At 39.3% G+C, this 22305-nt stretch overlaps 1 protein-coding gene across 21 annotated transcripts in view; it reads right to left on the reverse strand.

Annotated features, from left to right (window-relative positions):
- Positions 1-22305, reverse strand: part of LYRM4 (LYR motif containing 4) — a 163319-nt gene that overhangs the window by 138102 nt on the left and 2912 nt on the right. Inside the window, exons 1-2 of one of the 21 annotated variants that reach the window (XR_004958975.1) lie at positions 19967-20133; positions 13122-13252 (exon numbers count right to left, since the gene is read on the reverse strand). The exons of 19 other annotated variants lie outside the window; for them this stretch is intronic. The gene's annotated coding sequence lies outside the window, so the exon portion shown is untranslated. Of the gene's footprint in view, positions 1-13121; positions 13253-19966; positions 20134-22305 lie in introns of those variants that run through there. One more of the 21 variants, XR_004958976.1, reaches the window with a different exon arrangement.

Below are 22305 nucleotides of genomic sequence, written 5' to 3' on the forward strand. Positions count from 1 at the left end.
ACACCACATAAACAAAATGAAAGATAAAAACCATTCGATCATATCAATAGACACTGAGAAAGCAAAAATCCTGCACCCATTTATGATAAAAACGCTCAAGATTGTGGGAATAGAAGAATCATACCTTAACATAATAAAGGTCATATATGAAGAACCTATAGCCAACATCATACTCAATGGACAAAAACTAAAAGCATTTCCCTTAAGAACAGGAACAAGACAGGGATGCCCACTTTTGCCACTCTTATTTAACATAGTACTAGAAGTCTTAGCCACAGCAATTAGGCATGAAGAAAAAATAAAAGGGATCTAAATTGAAAAGGAGGAAGTGAAACTGTCATTATTTGGAGATAACATGCTATTGAACATAGGAAACCCTCAAGACTCCATAAAAAATCTACTACTTTTTTTTATCCTTATTGGAGGACATTTTTGCATTTTTATCTTCAGATAGAGTGGGAAGGAGAGAAGGAGGAAGAGAGAGAAACATTGATGTGAGAGACACACATCCACTGGCTGCCTCCCATACGACCCCAACCGGGCCTGGGGAAAAACTGCAACCAGGATACGTGCCCTTAGCAGGAACTGAATCAGGGACTCTGTAGTCCGCAGGCTGACGCTCAAACCACTGAGCCAAATCGGCCAGGGCAAAAATCTATTACATTTAATAAATGAATTTGGCATAGTAGCAGGATACAAAATTAAAATCAAGAAACTGATGGCATTCTTATACATCAATAATGAACTCACAGAAAGAGAAACTAAAAAAACAATCCCATTTACCATTGCGACAAAAAAATTAAGATACCTAAGGAATAAACTTAACGGAAGACATAGAGGACCTATTTGCAGAAAACTATAGGACATTGAAAAAAGAAATAGAGGAAGATATAAAAAAGTGGAAGCACATACCTTGTTTGTGGATTAGAAGAATTAACGTCATAAAAATCTCCATACTACCCAAGGCAATTTATAGATTCAATGCAATCCCCATTAAAATACCAATTAGATATTTCACAGACCTAGAACAAATACTTCAAAAGTTTATATGGAACCAAAAAAGACCCTGAATAGCCACAGCAATCTTGACACAGAAGAATAAAGTAGTAGGGATCACAATACCAAATAGCAGATTATACTGCAAAGCCACTGTAATCAAAACAACCTGGTACTGGCACAAGAACAGGCATACAGATCAATGGAACAGATCAGAGAACCCAGAAATTGACTCAAGTCATTATGCTCAATTAATATTTGACAAAGGTGGCAAGAGTAAAGACAGCCTCTTTAATAAATGGTGTGGGAAGATTGGACAGCTACATGCAAAAAAATGAAGCTCGATTACCAACTTACACCATACACAAGAATAAACTCTAAATGAATAAAAGACTTAAATGTGACTCATGAATCCATAAAAATCCAAGAAGAAAATGTAGGCAATAAAATTTCAGACATCACACGCAGAATAATTTTCACTGATACAATGCCTAAGGCAAGAGAAACAGGAAAACAATTAATATATGGGACTACATCAAACTAAAAAGCTTCTGCACAGCAAAAGAAACAAACATCAAAATGGAAAGAAAACCCACTATATGTGAGCGCATAATTGCCAACGATACATCAGATAAGGAGTTAATTTTCAAAATATATAGAGTACTCATATATCTCAACAAAGGAAGACAAAAAACCCAATTTAAAAATGGGCAGAGGACCTAAATAGACACCTCTCCAAATAGGACACACAAATGGCCAAGAGACATATTAAAAAATGCTCAACATCACTAATCATCAGAGAGATGCAAATTAAAACGACAATGAGGTATCACCTCACACCTGCAAGAAGGGCTATAATCAACACATCCTCAAACAACAGATGCTGGCAAGGGTGTGGAGAAAAGGGGACTCTAGTGCACTGCTGGTGGGAATGCAGACTGGTGTAGCCACTATGGAAAACAATATGGTGTTTCCTCAAAAAATTAAAAATTGAACTGTCATTTGATCCAGGGATCCTACTTCTATGAATATATCTTAAGAAGCCCGAAACACTAATAAGAAAGAATATATGTACCCTTATGTTCATAGCAGCACTATTTACAATGGCTAAGATCTGAAAGCAGCCCGTGTCCATCAATAGATGAGTGGATAAAAAAACTGTGGTACTTATACACAATGGAACACTATGCAACTGTAAAATAGAAAGATCTTTTATCTTTTGAGACGACATGGAGGGACCTGGAGAGTATTATGCTAAGTGAAATAAGCCAATCAGAGAAAGACAAATACCACATGTTCTCACCTATTTGTGGAATATAATGAGCAAAATAAGCTGATGAACATAGAAAGGAGTACGGTTCAGACTGGCAAATCTCAGAGGAGAGGGGTGAGAGGGAAGATGAGATAAACCAAAGAACTTATATCCATGTATGTGGAACCAGTGGACATAGACAACAATACTGGGGGGGGGGGGGGGGGGTTGGGAGGAGGGTGTCCAGGGGGTAAAAAGGAGAAACAACTGTAACAAAAATAAATTAATAATAATAATAATAAAAAAAAGATCTCTCACTCTTTGAGACAGCATAGATGGCCCTGGATAGTATTATGCTAAGCGAAATAAGCCAGTCAGAGAAAGACAAGTATCACATGATCTCACTTATATGTGGAATCTAATGAACAAAATAAACCGATGAACAAATAGGTCCAGAGGCATGGAAGCACGGCACAGACTGATGGATCTCAGAGGAAAGAGGGTGGGATAGGCAGAAAATAACCAAAGAATTTATATGTATATATGTATAATCAATGCACACAGACAATAGTGCAGGGTGGGGTAGGATCTGGATGGATGGGGACAATGGGGGAAAAATGGGGCACATCTGTAATACTCTCAATAGTAAAAATTTTTTTTTTCTTTTTAATCCTCACCCAAGGACATTTTTCCATTTTTTGTTCAGATAGAGTAGAAGGGAGGGAGAGGAAGAGAGAGAGGGAGAGAGAAACATTGATGTGAAAGGGATACATCGAGTGGCTGCCACCCACATGACCAACCAGGGCCGGGGACAAACTGCAACCGAGGACAAACATGCCCTTAGTGGGAACCGAACCCGGGTCTCTATGGACCACAGGCTGATGCTCCAACTGCTGAGCCAAACCGGCCAGGGCTCAACAGTATAAATTTAAAAAAGATAAAAAGATAATGGCTCTGAGCTCAAAGTATTATTTTAAAAATTAGTTTTAGGATAGTTTTCTGAAACTAAAGCCTTAACTTTTGGTAAATGTCAAGTAGCTCAAACTAACCCTACAGAATAAACCAATTTTGTTACATAGGGGTTAATTTCAAAAGCAATTTATTTGAATGTCTAATCTGAAAGTTATTTTGTTTAAAACAGAGGGTCAGTCATAACAGCCCCTTAACAAAATCTCTAAGGTATATAACCAGAGGGCTTCAAACTGGAGTGGATCCAAAGTCCTTAGGGGTCACTAGCTCTTTCCATGATAAACCCCTCCAGGTAAAGGTAAAACTTTTGCTTTCTACTCAGACTAGATCAGTGGTTCTCAATCTTCCTAATGCGGCGACCCTTTAATACAGTTCCTCATGTTGTATATGGGCGTATCTGCATGTGGGCAGATCTGCCCGGAGAGGGATAGAGGAACAGTATCTTGGTTCCTAAGACCATCAGAAATATGTATTTTCCGATGGTCTTAGACCCCTATGAAAGATTCGTTCGACCCCCAAAGGGGTTGTGACCTACAGGTTGAGATCTGCTGGTCTAGATCTTGTCTGGGAATATAACTTTACATCTGCTGTTTATGTTGTATCAAAACTCCGGGTGAAATAAGTACTATTTATGGTAGATTGACTAAAAGGCAAGCCTTCTATCTATTCTTCTGGATACTCTAAACTCTGTGGTTGCACCAGGGACCTGAAATTTTGGTCTATTGCAGAACTGCTTTATTCACTTGGGCCTTGTTATTGCCATAATTAGACAACATTGTGAGATTCCAGAAGAAACTGCCCTTTGAAACTGGTTGTATTTATGCTGAGGATGTTGCCCTTCATACAAAGAGCCACAAGAGAAATTTCTTGGGTCTTAGTATCATGTTGTGCTTTTAAGGAATAGGCTGATTTTTTATTATGGACACTGTGACTCATATAACTAGTCATGTCTTCTCTTTGCATAGGCTCCGGGGAAGCTCAGAGTGAGACCTGAGGCTGTTCTGGTTGCCAAATATCCTGTCTTCTAAGCAGTCAGTTTGCTTGCTAACCTCATTCCAGGTCTCACTTTGGTTTTCCTATCCTTATTTTCCCACTTAAAACACATACATGATCCTGATTCACTGGATAAAAACATATCAAAATGTTACCAATAAAATTAAACACAGCTTGTTTTCTATTTATTTGAGGAAGCACGGGGTTCCATAATTTCTTATTCATTAATTGAGAATTTGGAACAGTAATAAAAGATGGTAAGGTTCCCTGGTCAGTTCAAGAAAATTTAATTTAATCACAATAAAGCAAAAGTCGTAGTTTTAAAGAGAAGTTACCGTCATTCATCATAAGTTCTGTAGGGTAATTCTACTTTTATATTAAAAAAGCAATTCTTATTAGAAGATCTATGTATAAAAAGACATTATTGATTACCCAAACTCATAGAAGAACAAGATACTAAATTCATAGGCATTTAAATCAGAGAAAATTCAAGTGCCTTGTAAATAATCCATATTTTATTCAGTCAAATTGACTTGATCTTTTTTCCTGTGCTTATATAAACAAACAACAGTAATTTAATTCAGTTAAGAGTAGCAACGTGAATACAGATCTTTGAAGAACAATAAAATGTTAATTTTATGATCTTGTTTATTTGCTAAAGCTTCTGATAGGAAGCAAATGCATATTTTGACTCAGGGTCAGTTATTAATATTTCTAGCAGCAGAAAACTAATCTATTTGAATACCTAAATTTTACAAGCAAATTCAACACATTTCATATAAATAAACATAATGTCTTGGACATAGTTCTTCATAGTCCTAGATTATGGCTTATATTTACTGGGCTCTTATTCATAGCATTTATTCTTTTCAATTCTACCTAGTCAAATTTTCTTGACAACTTTTAGCTTCTAAAGAAAAAATCCTGCTTCTGTTTTAACCCTCTGTGCTACTTTTAAATGCCTGACTTCAGAGAGTGGCACAGTCAGATTCGGGACTTAGGAAAATCATTCTGGTAGCAATAAGAAGGATGCTTGGTAGAATTAAGACTTGGTGGCAGAGAGGTCAGTAGAAGGCTGTTATAAAATCAGGACAAAAACTGATGATGGCTAACAGAGGACATCACTGTGGGGACACGCAGTTTCTCTTGGTAAGAGAAATATGTGAGAGAATCAGCTGGACAGGAAGACTGAAAGGCTATGGGTAAAGGAGAAAAAGGAAAGTGATTTTCAGTTTGAGAGCTAGAAATTTAATGAGAGAGAATGCAGGAGGGCCATGTTTGCCGGGAGGGCTGGAAGTGGTAAGAAGGCGGCAGACTTTTAGTTCAGACACACTCAATTTGGTAGCATACCAGAAAATGAAGGAGGCCCTTGGAAAGAAGGATTTGCTAGAGGAAAGGACAGACTGGGGCAAATCAGAGCACACAGGGTTGAAGCCACTACTAATGAGTACAACTAGGGAGAGCGTGTGTGAAGGTCAAGATGTAAAATAAGGGGCCTCTTAGACTGAAGGAAGAGGGAGGAGTCGTCTCAGCACCTAGGGAGACCAGGAGACCGTGGTGTCTTGCATGTTAGGGTGGGAAGGAAGATGATCTTGCCGAAAGCTGAAGACATGCTAAATGACAAACACAAAAAAGTAACCGATTTTGACAAGCCAGAATGCAGTAGACTGAGGAGTAAGCAGAAACTGACAGTGGAGAAGGTGTAAAACACTCCTACCCTACCATGAGCAGGCTGTCAGGGGATCATCCACATCCCAAACAGCACAAGCCACTCTGGGGTGTGTAGGGTTACAGGCTCTTTCAGAATAATGATGTCTTCCTACAGAATCTGGTTTTCTGTTCTATGAGGTCCCTTTAGCACAGGCCCTCAGCCATCATTCTAGTCATGGTGCAAGGAAGAGCATGCAGACATGGGGCAGAATGAGAGAATGAGCAGAGAGCACAGGAGGAAAGCCATAACCACAGTGCGGAGGTTCAGACCTCTGTTGCTCCAACTCTGCACTAATCAGGAAGAATCTGAGGCCTGTGGTCCAGGGATGTTTCCTTCCATGAGGGTAAATGGGATTATAAGGTAGTCTTGGGCCAAATGAGGCTCACATCACCACAGACCTTCCTGGGAAAGATCACCTTTAGGTAGTCAACCCACCTCTGCCAAAGCTAGCCTTACCTGTATTCTACTGCTGAAAACCCCTCCTTAGGACACAGTGACCTTCCCCAGGCTTTCCGGTCTCCTTCTTTCTCTTTTCTCCTGATAAAATCCTACTTCCCATTTTTCATTTCTCTCCCCTTCACATTACTTTGCAGACATATTATTTTTCATTAACACTGCTCCTGCCCCTCTGCTGGTATTTTGGAATATGACATGTACCCATGATAATTTATTTTCAATTTATAAAAATGCACCCTTTGTGATAATATTGCCTTAGGTTATACATACTCAATACAAAATATTTACTTATGAAACCTAAAACAAAGTATTAGCTGGGAACAACACCTATTAAAATACAACGGTAAAAATGACAGATTTAACTGTTTTCTTCTCCATCTTAAAAAAAGGTGAGCACACCAAGGGGTCAACAACCTGGGGAGCAGATGAGTTCCAAAGCCAAGACATCCTGAAGAGAGAATTCAGGGCTTCTACCTCTCCACCAGGGTGGCCAGGAGTGGCCACCCTCAGCAGTGGTACTGAATGTAGGCTTTAGCTTTGGGAACAAGACTAGGGAAAGGAAGGCCTTTCAGGAAAATAAAAATAATGGTCTGGGAGTTAAAGTTACTAAGTGCAAACTCTGACCTGCACTTTGAAGCCAAGGGGATGCAAGGTGATGCTAGCACTAGTTCCACGGATGGCTTGTTTCACTAACAGCTGGCTTGCACCCATGAGGCAGGCACTAGAATTCACTACTTCACTCTATCTTGTGTAGAGGAACCCACCCAAAGATAAAGAGCTGCATCTTCCCGTGGAGGCAGGTGGAGGCAGAGAGGACTACCTGCTCCGAGTCAACAAAGAATACAAGGAAAAGTTTTGGCTTTAAAGAACTTCAGTGTCAACCCTGCTCCACACCAGCTGTATGATTTTAGGTTTGATACTTTAGTTCTATGAGCTGCAGCTTCCTCATTTGCAAAATGGGGGAGATTAAAAGTACTTGCTTCACAGAGTTTTTATGATGACTAAATGAGATAATGAAAGAAAAAGCCTATCATATCTGGCCCATGGGAAATGCTAAAGTAAAAAAAAGAGCTATTATTATTATTATTATATTTGTAAAATGGAGTCATAATACCTATTTCATAGTGATCTAACTTAAATCAGGTAATGCATGTTAAAGTGAATATATAGTTCTTTTTTTTCTGTATTGATTTTAGAGAGAGAGAAAGGGAGAGGGAGAAACATCGATGAGAGATAATATCGATTGGCCACCTCCTGCATGCCCTGGGGATGTGGGGATCGGGCCCACAACCTGGGCATGTGCCCTGATGGGGAATTGAACTGGTGCATGGGTTGATGCTCAACCACTGAGCCACACTGGCAGGGTTATAGTTCTTAATATACAGCATGAGACCAATCAATGTTAATTCACTCAGGAGCCTCCCTTTCTTCTTTTTCCTAAACACTGGGAAGTCTTTGTGAATATGGAACACATAGCCCCAAGGCAGTAAACAGCCTCAGTGGCAAGGCCAGATTTTACTAATATTATGATAGTTTTCATCAAAATTTGAATGAAACCAATTCTCCCAATGCTTTTGATCCCTGGAATAAAACTAATTTAGCCTTAGCAGAGTGTAGAATTTGCTACAACAAAGGTATTTGTGAGACCACTACCTCCAGTGGATTTAGTAATAAAAAATATTGGAAGACTTTTGTTATAACACAATCTTACGAGAATGAAAGCTCCATAAATAAAACTCTTATAAATTTTATTCTGTGGTGTATCCCAGTGCCTAGCACAGTGCCTGGTATATAGCTTAGTACATACTTGTTAATTGAATATGACTCACAGGCATATGTTATACATCAATGTCTTTGTTAAAAAGTTATTGTCCACAGGATCAAAGAGAGGAAAGTAGGCAAGGGAGATGACTGGGACCATTATGTTGGTGGTGGCAATTGACACACTGTAAAATACTAATGCATGACACTGGTCTGATTTAGGAATACAGGTTTCTCCAGCTATTCAAAAGTAGAGTATTCCTATGAAACCCTTCATAAACCAAAATGGCATAAAGCAAAGAGGCAATTACTATTAATCTATACGGAAACATTTTGAGACTTCTCAGACCCCAAATCCAAAGTATGCACAATGTCTTTATTTCATTCACCATGATCGAAATACTAAATTACGCCCGGTTTTATCCTAAATGTAACACCCTTACAAGACCTCAGGTTTTCTGAAACCTTAGACACACCTTGCTAACAGATGCACAAAGCAAACTGAGACAGCGTGCAGATGCTCACAACGTTCAAAGCTCTGGAGGAGCCACTCTTGCTGCTTGGGATGAGCTTCCTCTATAAAGGCCATTGCAGAACAAACGCTGAACACTACCTTTGCTTTTTGCCTTTTCTTTTATAATGTGAAAATTCTCCTCAATAGGTACTAATGTAGGTCTTCAGCAGGAATGGAGTGGCATATTTAGAATGTTTGAGAAGCAGGGGATACCTGTATGGGAGATTCTAATAGAGTCTTTCATCTTTAGCAAAGTCATAAAATACGGTTATTTCAACCTAAATAACACAAACTCAAACACTTCCAACCATATTACCAGTACCCTAACTTGTAAGAACGGTGCAGATTACAAAACAATCAGATGCATATTCTCTCATTTAAACTTTTTCTGGTTTGCATGCACTGTAATTTATTAGAGTCCCTACTATAGGCAAAGACAATGGGAGATTTTTAAAAAACCACCACCAAGAATATGACAGAATTTCTATTCTTTGAAAGTACTTACAATATAGTACTACAATAGAGTAGGGACCAGTAAATCTTTCAAGGGAAAATCCTGCTAAGTTTGTCTCTCTGCTATCCCCCTACTTGACCAGGTGAGGTGTTCCACCTCCTCCTCGAGCTTGCTTTCATCCACCCCGCTCCATCAATGAGGCAGACATTCAGGACCAGAGATCTGTGTGGCCGTACAGAATGCTGGTTTCTAACCCTGCTGTCCACAGTTCCTATTCTCTTGTACATGTCAAAGACTTAGGAAACAGAAATCAACCAGATTCTCTTTTCTTAGGTTCCAATATTCTGAACAAATTTGTCTTCAGGATAGCAAGTAAAAATACAAAGGAATTGCAAAATGAAAATGGGCTGCACTGAAAGGTGACAACTCTTTCCTCCATTCTTAAAGAAGAAAAATGGAGGATACAGTAAAAATAAGCACTGCATTCCCTCTTATTCCCTAGGGTTAGAAAGATGCAGGGAAGCAAACCCCTGTGGTCACTATGTGCCTGAGATTTGTGAAATTATTCAAATGATTGTAGATGAAAGTTAGTTACTAAGGGAATAACATTATTTCCAGTAGATGACTGTATATGTTAGTAGTACCAGTTAAGAAACAAGTAGGATTTTTTTTTTTTTTGCATTTTGGTTATTTTTATTATTATTATTATATATTTTTATCCTCACCTGAGGACATTTTTGCATTTATCTTCAGATAAAGCGGGAGGGAGAGAGGGAGGAAGAGAGAGAGAAACATCAATGTGAGAGAGACACATCGAATGGTCGCCATCCACATGACTCCAACTGGGGTGGGAACAAAATGTAACTGAGGTACGTGCCCTTAGCGGTAACCGAACCCGGGACTCTCTGGTCCGCAGGCAGATGCTCTAATGGCTGAGCCAAACTGACCAGAGCATTTTGGTTATTTTTAAATAATTAAAAGGAAGAGGCTTATTTTCCTCCATATTATCTTACACACTGGTTCTAGCCCTTGAAAATTCTTCTCAGTAAAAGAGATATGTGAAGAGGAAAAAAAGAAAAATTATGTGACTCTCTGGATCCTAAACATAGTCACTGCTGCTAGTTTACCAAATTATTTTCACTCATGCTTGCTAGTAAGCAGTTACCCATAGACACAGCATTCACTCATGCAACATTCCTTATGCTTTTACAGTGTGTTATCACCAAGGAAACAAAGTTGACTCAAACATGGTGCCTACTGACTGGGGATGACACTTTAGTGAAAACAGGGCAAGAATAGAGGGAGAATTAACTTGGCAGGATGTTACACAAGGCAATCTGCAAAACAAAGGAGGGGCTACAATAAACATAATCCACACATTCACCACATGCTGATGTACCCACTAGTGCCTGGCTTGAATGCTGGGGTGATCATGGCGCGAAAAAAACATACACCATTTTTTTTTGGTTAATCCTCACCAGAGGGTATTTTTTCCATTAATTTTTAGAGAGTGGGGCGGGGGTGGAGGGGGACACTGATGAGACACACCGACTGACTGCCTCCTGCATGCACACTGACGGGGGCTGGGGATGGAACTTGCAACCCAGGTACATGCCCTTGACGGGGAATTAAACCGGCAGCTCCTTGGTGTATGGGCCAATGCTCTAACCACTGAGCAACACTGGCCAGGGAGCACACACCATTCTTGACCTCCTGGAGCCTGCAGTCAGACTAGTGGGGGAGACATTACTCAGGCAGTGACAAAATACATGTAAAGTTACAACTGGTGTAGTGTCATGATGGAGAAGTCCACAGGGCTGTGAGAACTCATAGGACTGAGGTGTGACTTTGTGAGGTTCAGGTGAGGGAGCAGAAAGGAGTGACCTACATAAATGGTGAAGAAAGACATTCAAGATAGAGGAAAAACATGGGTAGAGTGAAGTATTTAAGGAGGTCGAGAAAAGGCCAGTGTGATAAGAATACCCCCAAAATGGGAAGGGTAGGTATGACAAGGCTAGAGGCAGGAGAAGTGATCCTGCAGGGAAATGCAGGCCATAGGAAGAATTTTGGACTTTATCCCCAGAGCAATGAGAAACAGCTAAAGATTTTTTTTTTATCTTTCTTAATATTTTTTCTTACAAATAAGGGAGTAGTGTGGAGTTTGCAGGTCTCAGAAAACTTATCAAGAGTTCGTCTATTAGCTGAATTTTGAAGGATGATTAGAAACTTGCTGTATAAATGGCCAAAAGACATATGAAGAAATGCTCAACATCACTAATCATCAGAGAGATGCAAATTAAAACAACAATGAGGTATCACCTCACACCTGTCAGAATGGTCACCATCAACAAATAACAAGTATTGGAGAGTGTGTGGAAAAAAGGGGACTCTCGTACACTGCTGGTGGAAATGCAGACTGGTGCAGCCGCTGTGGAAATCAATATGGTGTTACCTCAAAAAATTAAAAATTGAACTTCCATTTGACCCAGTGATCCCACTGCTAGGAATATACCCTAAGAAGCCTGAAACACCAATCAGGAAGACTATATGTACCCCCATGTTCATAGCAGCACTGTTTACAATAGCTAAGATCTGGAAACAGCCCAAGTGTCCATCAGTAGACAAATGGATAAAAGAACTGTGGTACATATACACAATGGAGTACTATGCAGTGGTAAGAAAGAAAGATCTCTTATCCTTTGAGACGACATGGAGGGACCTGGAAAGTATTATCCTAAGTGAAAGAAGCCAAGCAGAAAAAGACAAATACCACACGATCTCATTTATATACGGAATATAATGAACATAACAGTCTGGAAGTAGGGCACCTACTGACATCCCTCAGAAGAGGGGGTGGAGGGGTGGGAAGAGATAAATCACAGAACTTATATGCATGTATGCATGACCAATGGACATGAACAACTAAGCCAGAGATGGGGCGGGGGTGGGGTGGGGAGGGGGGTGCCAATGGGGTAAAAAAGGTAAAATATCTGTAACAAAAAAATAAATAAATAATTTATATAAAAAAAAGAAACTTGCTGTATAAAAAGAGGAAAGTGTGTTTCAGACACAAGAATCAATATGTCATCACACAAAGGCTTAAATGGCACTGTTGGAAATGGAAGTCTGACCTGGCCAAAATGAAAAGTAGATCGGGAGAGAGGGGGCAGAACATGAACTGCGGCATGGAACCTAATAAGGAGTTTTACTCTAAATGCCATGTTGAGCCTCTGATGCATTTTAAGCAAGGGGAGTAGAGTGCCTGGATGAGAGCACACACATTTTGAAGTCAAGGTCAAAGTTTTGGGTTCAAATCTTGGCTCTGTTCCACACAAGGTCTTTAAATTGTAGTTCTTCCCCAGAGAAATCATCTACCTATTACACTTAGCCTGGTGCCCAGTTCAGTAAATCGGCTACCTGCATTTTAGAAACCTCATGGTGAGGACAGCAGGGTACAAAGGGGACTGACAGCAGAACATGGAAGCAGCCATCTGGGCGAGGGGTAACAATGGGCCAGGCTAACGTAGTGGGATGAATAGAGGTGGAGGGGCCTGACAGGTATCTCGGCAGTGTGTGGAAGAACAAGGAGCAAGGTAAAGGGAGGAAGGTACCTGGACAAATGCCCAATTGTCAGCTTGGTGGTGGCAAGTTTAGAGTTGCCTATTCCATCTCTGAGGGGACATGTAGGAGGCAAGTGAGTAATGCATCTGGTGCTTGAACAGGGGTCTGGGCTGGAAACAGACTTGGGAGTCCATGTAAAGGGGGGCGACTGAAACCATGGATTGTGATAAAGGTACAGAGAAAGTATGAAGAGGGAAAGAGGAAGGACCAACCACAGAAACCTGGGGAATACTATTATAGTCTCAAGTGAAGAGTCTTTCAGATACTGGGAAAGAGAGTTGCCTAAACCAGGTGCTGAGACTGAACGTTGCAGTCAGGATTCTGGGGCCTAGAGACTATGAACAACGTCCCTTCCAGAAGGCTGCCTGATCAGAGTCTGTTCCAATTTACTTACACATCCACTGTGGAATTCCTTTATAGTTTCAAGTTTCAGGCTAAAGCATTAAGTTGACCATTAAAGCTGCGCTTATTACTTCAACGTTTCCACAAGTTTAGCTGTTCACCATGGTGTGAAATCTTTTCATCCTGAGTTTGGGAAAGAAAGAGCAGAACGCTAACCTTTAGTACATAGTAAGTGCTCAATAAAGATTTGTCAAATGAATGAATGAATGAATGAATGAATGAGAGACATATGAACCAGAACAGAGGGCCAATGGCTTTTTCTGACTCCAGTCTGGCTACAAGAAAACATTTTCTCAATTAATTTTGCTTTATGCTTAGTAAAGGCAAAATAGGATTTTATGATTATATATATACACACACACACACACACACATATATGTATATATATATATATATATTTTTTTTTTTTTTTTAAGCCTCACCTGAGTACATGTTTTTTATTGACTTTAGAGAGAGAGGAAGACAGAGAGAGAAACATCGATCCGTTGCCTCCAGTATGCACCCCAATTGGGGATTGAAACTGCAACCTAGGTATGTGCCCCGACTGTAATCAAACCTGTACCCTTTTGGTGTACAGAATGATTTCTGGTTAAAACAATATCACTCCTAGGAATCAGATCAGGGAAGGGATAATTATATAGGGAAAGTATCTGTATTTATTCTCAAAATGCAGACAGGCCAAAAAAAATGTATGAAGGCATTAAATGAATAATTATGTTATAGAGTAATATTTATAATTATAATTAATTGATCATGAGTAATTTTATTTATTCAAAAAATGTTTTTCTTGATTGATTTTAGAAAGGAAGGGAGAGGGAGAGATAGAAACATCGGTGAGAGAGAACACTGACTGGGCACCTCATTCATGTCCCCCACTGGGGATTGGGCCCACAACCTGGGCATGTGCCCTGACCAGGAATCGAACCAGCGACTCCTTAGAGCATGGGCTGATGCTCAACCATTGATCCACACTGGCCAGGACATATGAGTAATTTTAAATAAAATAGGCTAAAGGAGGAGTATTAAACACTCTTTAAAAATTACCCCAGGAGCCCTGTCTGGTGCGGCTCATTTGGTTGGAACATCGTCCTGTGCAATGAAGGGTGGCAGGTTAGATTCCTGGTCAGGGCACATACCCGGGTTGCAGGTTTGCTCCCTCATTGGGGCGTGTAAGAGAGGCAACTGATCAATTTCTCTCTCTCTCTCCACCCCCCCTCCTTTACTCTCTCTTTAAAATCAATAAAAGAAAAAAAATTACCCTAGGCACAGAAGAATAAATGTAAGGCTAATAGATGCATTAATGACAACTAAGAAGTTAGCAGCCATCTATTAAATAAAACAAATAATTACTCTGAGAAAAGATATAATCAATTAACTGAACCCTGATGAACACTGACTAGCAAATTAATAACATTAATATATGAAAGATATATAACTGGAGAAAGAAAAGTGAGATTAACACCTTGAGCCAGAGTGCTCTAAAATTGTGCCTAAAATGTTCACATGCTCTCCTGAAGCTATATCACTGCATATAAGGTACTCACAGGAAATGTCTTCTTTGTACCAAGTTGACACTGTCCCTGATGTGTGATGTTTCATTTGTAACAATTTTTTTCTTCCGATTATATTCTTATATTCTCCTAAATTAAGTTCAAATCATTCTCTCTAATGCAGCATATTCAACTAATCACTGAGATTAGCTAATTCTATTTTTCAATGTATCTCTCCATTACTATCACCACTGCTCCACTCAGGCCTTCAACATCTTTTGACTGAACTGAACTAATGCAGTTACCTCCTAAGTGGCCTCCAGTCTTTAGTTTCTTTTCTGTTGGGGCTGATCTAGCTAAAAGGTGTATTTGCTGTCTGCTTAAAACACCTGAAAGGCTTTGCACTGCCTAGAAACACATTCCAGCATGTTGGCATGGCACACAAGGCTCTGTGTCATCGATGGTTCTATCTACGTCATCTCTGTACCCTTATCTTTTCCCATTATCTGCCATCATTGACACCTGGTAGTGCCTGATACCCAACAACAACTACACTGTTTTTTTGTTTGTTTGGTTTTGGTATCTGTCCCCTCAGCTTCTGCCTCCCTTCACCAGTAAACCTCTACTGAATCTTTACAGCTCACGTCAGCCACCACTGCTTTCTTAAACTCAATCCCCTTCCAGGGCAAGCTCTGTTGCCCCTCCTATTTGTTCTCACAATGTGTTCAATCCTGCATTGTTATAAAATTCTCAGTTGAGTGTATTACTCTATGCACTGAACTGCAAGTTCCTGCTGGGCAAAGATCATGTTTTGTTTATCTCTGTATCTCCAGCAAGGAGCAAAGGGTCTGGTACATGGCAGGGACCCAACAAATACTTGCTGAATAAAAGCTCACACCCTGGTGCAGCCACTATGAAAAACAATATGGTGTTACCTCAGAAAATTAAATATTGAACTTCCATTTGACCCAGTGATCCCACTTCTAGGAATATACCCTAAGAAGCCTGAAAAACCAATCAGAAAAAATATATGTACCCCCATGTTCATAGCTGCACGATTTACAATAGCTAAGATCTGGAAACAGCCCAAATGTCCATCAGTAGATGAATGGATAAAAAAGCTGTGGTACACATACACAATGGAGTACTATGCAGCAGTAAGAAAGAAAGATCTCTTATCCTTTGAGACGACATGGAGGGACCTGGAAAGTATTATCCTAAGCGAAACAAGCCAAACAGAGAAAGACAGGTATCATATGATCTCACTTATTTGTGGAATATAATGAACATAACAGTCTGAGGAATGGGGTAGTCCCAGAGACGTGGAGGTGGAGTACAGACTGACAATCCCCAGAAGAGGGGGTGGTGGGGGAGAGATAAACCACAGAATTTATATGCATGTATGCATGAACAATGGACATGGACAACAAAGCTGGGGACAGGGTGGGGAGGGAGGGGGAGGGGGGAATCAGTGGGGAAAAAAGGAGAAACATCTGTAAAAAAAATTAATTAATTAATTAAAATTTAAAAAAAAGCTTGCACCAACCTCATCATGTCAAAACTATATATTACAGTGATAATGTTCTTTGGATTGCTAATACCTGGTATGGAATGTGGTTCAACAAGTTTAACTGAGTTGTTTAAATGACTGTAGCTACTGTAAATCTCAAAAATTTGGCAATTGGGTTGATATCAGAGATAACTATGTAGTAACTAATTTACTTGCATCTGCTGGAATACAGAAGTGATTTTGGAGTACCTACCATGTGCCAAACATTCTGCTAGAAAGTTCTGTAACTTTAGCCTTCTCAATTTATAGATAACATACCGGGCAGTAAATGATTTACACTAAGGTTACGGAGCTAGTAGCTAGTTATCCTCAAATTTGAACTAAAGTTTCTTGATTCAAAGATCAGGAATCTTTCAAAACCATGATATAATTGTCTTGCTCATAATTCTCATTCATAATATTGAAAACAATAGTGAAAGCAAATTAGTTTAGGAATCACAATATTAGGGAAAGAAATATGGGGAAAAAGAAAACAAGGAGGGAGTTTTAGCATCAAGTCATTAAGACTTTTATTCTTTTATTTGTCATAAAAGATAATTTTTGGCCCTGGCCGGTTTTGTTCAGTGGTTAGAGCATCGGCCTGCGGTCCAGAGAGACCTGGGTTCGGTTCCAGCTGAGGGCGCGTACCTCGGTTGCAGTTTTTTCCCAGCCCTGGTTGGGTCATGTGGGTGGCAGCCACTCGATGTGTACCTTTCATACGTCGATGTTTCTCTCTCTCTCTTCCTCTCTTTCCCTCCCACTCTATCTGAATAAAAAATGGGAAAATGTCCTCGGGTGAGGATAAAAATAATAATTTTTGTGAGTTTTTTAAAATCTCAAAATATCGAATTTAAAAAATTATGTCTCTCTCTCACATCAATGTCTCTCCCCTCCCCCCTTAAAATATTCTTGGGTGAGGATTAACAACAAACAAACAAAAACTATTATACTTTCAAATAGAATTCCAATAATGAGTGGTTATGAAGCCACTCAGATAATCAAGACCAGCTGAAGAAACCCTGTTCAAGGCACTGCTATCACTAATACAGACAAAGCCAGGAGAATCTACCTTAATTTAGCCAAATCTTGCTAAATCTAGAAATTCACCACTTGGTTTTATTTAGTAATAAAACTACATACATTTTATCACTTAATTTGGTTTCTGAAGGTTAGAATGTTCCTAAATTGGCTAAGCATCAGTTAATTGAAAAAATAAATGCTAAGATATGTAAAAATCTATTACTTGATCCTTTTCTTGACAGATCTAAGTAGGATTCAGTGTCAGGAATGGGGTCACAGAGGAGAACAGGATATGACTCACGGACAACAAAGTAAGAATGGGGCTACTGATTCGAGTCATTAAGAGACAGTCAATTTTCTATTACTCATTATAGAAGTTTTCAAACAGAATGTTTTGTAAGTGTGCTGTGCATTAAGAAAAAAAGTATTACTTTACTGAAACACAATAATTTAAAGATACTTTTAAAAAGTCCAATATACTTATAATTGCATTTTACAGTAACATTTTTCCCCGATTTCTTATATTTGCTGCCTTTATTTCCTCTTTGCCCTGGTTCTCTTTTATTATTTTTTAAAATTATACAATTATTTCATTTTATTATATGTATTCTCATAAGTTTTTAAAATGCTTTAGGGGCCAAGGTTAGGTATAAACAGAATAAGTGCAATTTGAAAACTCATAGAAACTAAACTCAATAAATCATCAATGACACATACAGCTAATAATTTTTAACATTTCTCTCTATTGTCAATAGTATAAAATGTTATCCCCCCCCCCCCAATTTAGGCTGCTTAATATTTTATTTATTTAAATTTTTTTCTTTATTGATTTTAGAGAGAGAGGAAAAGAGAGGGAGAGAGATAGAGACATCGATGAGAGAGAACATGGATTGGCTGCCTTCTGCATGCTCCCCACTGGAGATCGGGCCCACAATTTGGGCATGTGCCCTGACCGGGAATCAAACCGGGGACCTTTTGGCACAAGGGTTGACGCTCGGCCACTGAGCCACATGGGTCGGGCAAGCTGCTGAATATTTTAAATACAATTTAACTTATTTTTTAAATACAATTTTTACTTATTTTTCAAAACCATTATTACTCAACATACAGAAGTTAGTAACCATGAGAATTTTTTTTGAAATTATAAGCATATTTACTGATAATGAATAATTCATCTTTCAGAAGTCTAAGAAATTGTTTACTTTGACACAAATTAATTGCTTCTAGTTGTTGTGGGGCTTTGTAGAAAGAAGGGATCAGGTAACAAAAAGCTATATATATGAACTCAATAGAATAAATTGAAAACACACTTAAGATGCAATTTGAGGAACTTAGAAAATTAACAGTAGTCTTTTTCTCTTTTATTCCTCTCCTTCTTTGTGTTCTTGCATAGCCTGTAATAAAAAAGTCAAAGCAGTTTTCACAGATAGGTATGATCTGTTCAACATTTTATAGTGAGTAAAACTCTTACTTGGCTGCTTATATCAGAATTTTATGGTTTCTTCGATTCCTCATAATGTACACGTGCATTTCAAGAGTTAAAAAGGGATTTTTTTTTTTTATTGGGAAAAACATATCCTAGTAATATTGTTAATAATACGTGGAAGCAAAATGCAACATTTTATGCTAACAAACCGGATAGCTGTCCCAGGTGAAATGTCTGTGTAGCTCTAAACTGGGTCAAGGGATAAAAGATGAAAAAGAACAAGATGGAATTTCCCACACATCAGCAACTTCTGGTTAAAGGTAGGTTTTAGTTTGAGAAGGAAGTGAAGACTTTCCCAGTGGGGAGGTTGGAATTAGTTATTAAAATGCAGAATATATTTAAGGATTCTAAGTTTCTAAATGAGACGTATAAAGTTAAAACTGAAGTGGAAATTAGAGCTGGAGGATTAAAACCATCACTATGGTGTCATTTTTATAATTTCTATATAATATGTGACTGACAAAACATCATTATGACAAGTCTCTTTAAAGCCATTTGCAAAAATGGTAATGTCACTTGTCATTAATGTTTTTTGGGGAAAGAAAATGATTATTCTTTTTTTTTTTTATCATCCTCACCCGAGGACATTTTTCCATTTTTTGTTTTAGGTAGAGTGGGAGGGAGAGAGAGGAAGAGAGAGAGAGAAACATCGATGTGAAAGGGACACATCGAGAGGTCGCCACCCGCACAACCAACCAGGGCCGGGGACAAACTGCAACCGAGGTATGTGCCCTTAGCGGAAACTGAACCCGGGTCTCTCTGGACCACAGGCTGATGCTCTAACCGCTGAGCCAAACCGGCCAGGGCGAAAATGATTATTCTTTATAAAAATGTTATTTATGCTAATATGTAATGGGTTTATTAATTCATTTACAAATAGGTGTTTAAAAAAAATTTCTTTTTCCTTTATTGATTTTAGAGAGAGAGGAAGGGAGAGGGAGAGAGAGATAGAAACATTGATGAGAGAGAACATCAACTGGCTTCCTCCTGCACATACCCCACTGGGGATAGGGCCCACAACCTGGGCATGGGTCTACGCTCAACCACTGAGCCACACTGGCCTGACTACAAATAGGTGTTTTAAAATGTTTAATTTCTAATATGACAAATATTGATAATTATGTCCCACATAAAACAAAGCTTTTGGGGGCATCCAATAACATTTAACAATGTAAAGGATCCTGAGACTGAGGCAGAATAGTAAGAAGGTAGGAAAATTCTTTGGCAAGTAGAATGGGGAAACTGAAACAGATAACTGATTCAAACCAGCCTCATTTAGCACCCTTACTCACCTGCCTCCTTTTTCCTTGCATGCCCACTCCCTTAAGCATAAAGGCCTCAGGACAATGGGGTTTTGATCACCATCAAATAATCTTTGGAACAAAGTCTTGGGGTATGTTGACCACAAAGACAGAGTTTTGGTCAAAGAACATTTAGATCTCAGTTGTGTTTCAGCTCCAGGCCTAGAAAATCAGCAAAACCAAAGAAAGTGATGCCATGGCTGACCTCAGGACCAGATGCAGATGTAATAACCAATGATCCTTTACTCTGGCCTTTGACCAATCAGTAAAGGCCACGATCCTTACCCTATATGCTCACTTTGATAAATTAGTACATTAAAGGACACACTTGGAAAGCTGATGAATATTCTATTGAGAACCTCCTTAGACTTCCCATAAAATTCCTGCCTTTAGATAACAGATAAAAACCCCTAAGACGAAGAAAGCAGTGCACACTCTCTCTCTAGAGCACACCCACACTTTTTTCTCCTAAGCATTAAGGGTCCTCACAAGACTTGCAACCAGGTGAGCAGCAGGTAGTGGCAGCTTGTCCTGGGCTAACCCCCGAACCTGTCTCCAAGGTCCCTTCTTTTGCTTCTGTAACTCGTTTCCTGAGTTCATGCAGCCCAGCTGGCTCACTTACTCTTTTTTAAATATGGTTTTATTGATTTTTTTTTTTTTTTAAAGACAGAGAGGAAGGGGGAGATAGAAACACTGACGTGAGAGAGATACATTGATTGGCTGCCCCCTGCATGCCCCTCACTGGGGATTGAGTCCGAAACTCGGCCAAATGCCCTGACCAGGAATCAAACTGGGGCCTCTCAGTTCATGGGACACTACTCAATCCACTGAGCCACACCAGCTGGGCACGGCTCACTTATCCTGCCTCTGTGACTTTCTTTCTGAAAAGTCAAGGCAGCTCTCTGAGCAGCCCGCTCAATTCTTTCCAAGTATACTTTCATTTTGCATGCTAAATAAATTTCCTCTTGTGCTAGGGTTCTTGGCTCTCAATTCTTTCTTAGCTGAACTCAAGACCCAAGAGCCAACACGCTGTAAGCAGACTGGTAGGTTTGAGGACCACATTCTTAGACTGTTTCTTCTTGTTCTCTGTTAAGGGTTCTTCTTTGGCCAACACCTTAAAATTTGATGTTCTCTAGAAGAGCATCCTAAGCCAACTAATGTCACCATAAACTAGGATTTCTCAATCTTTGCATGATTGACATTTCAGGCCAGATACTTCTTTGTCATGAGGACTGTCCTGTGTTTAGGAGCATCCCTAACTACTAACTACTAGATGACAGAAGCATATTCTTATCAAGTTGTAACAACTAAAAATGTCTCCAGACACTGTCAAATAAAATTGTCCTAGCTGCGAACCATTGCCTTAAATACTTTCCCTGGAAATATCACCTAATAATAAGATTTTAATTCTACTTACCATATAAAATTCCACTTATTACCTGTGCCAGGCACAATTCTAAGCATGACATGAATTACCTCACTTAAATCTTACCATTCTATGAGATAAATTAATACCTTCATATTATAGATTAAGAAACTCCAAAACAGAGAAGTGAAAGGACTCACCTAGCAAGTCAGTGGTGATGACAACTCCAGCCCTGATTGCTCCCCTGAGCTTCAGACCCCTGTGAATTACTACCTCTGCTGGGCATCCCAGGTGACATTCATTCAAGATGCCCCAAAACTGAACTCAAAAGTCTTCCCTCCATAAGAGCAGTTATTTCAGTATTTAAGTCAGTTAATGGTACAACTTTTACAATTAACCTCTCCATCCTTAGCTTGACGACTGGTAACCTGGACGTCATTCTAGACTCTGCTTGGATTCTATTTTTTATTCCTGCATCCAATCATTTGAGTCCTAACAATTTTACTTTCTAATTAAATATGTCTTTTTTCTTTATATTCCACTATTCCTGCCCTCATTAGGGCCCTAATCTTTCTTCAACACTATTGTAACCAACTCCCATTTGGTATTCTTGTATCTAACCTTCAAAATTATCTTCTATATAGCTGCCAAAGTGATCTACCCAAAGTACAAATTTGGCCATATCACTTTATGGCTTAAGCTCTTTATTGACTGTTAACTAAGAATAAGGTTCCTTAGCATGGCCCTTCAGCCTTCTAATATGTGACCCTTTCTAACCTGAGTCTCATTTTCTGTCACTCCCTGAACCACACATTACTCTCTAGCAGTATTTCCTGCTCTCTGTCAAAATCTAAGCATACTATGCTATTTCATGCCTTTGATCCAGTGTCATCTTCTGGGAAGCATTTATTTTTTATATCCTCATCCGAGGACATTTTTCCATTTTTTGTTCAGATAGCGTGGG

The sequence above is a fragment of the Molossus molossus genome, unplaced genomic scaffold (assembly GCF_014108415.1).
Source record: "Molossus molossus isolate mMolMol1 unplaced genomic scaffold, mMolMol1.p scaffold_m16_p_12, whole genome shotgun sequence".
NCBI classification, from domain to species: domain Eukaryota; kingdom Metazoa; phylum Chordata; class Mammalia; order Chiroptera; family Molossidae; genus Molossus; species Molossus molossus.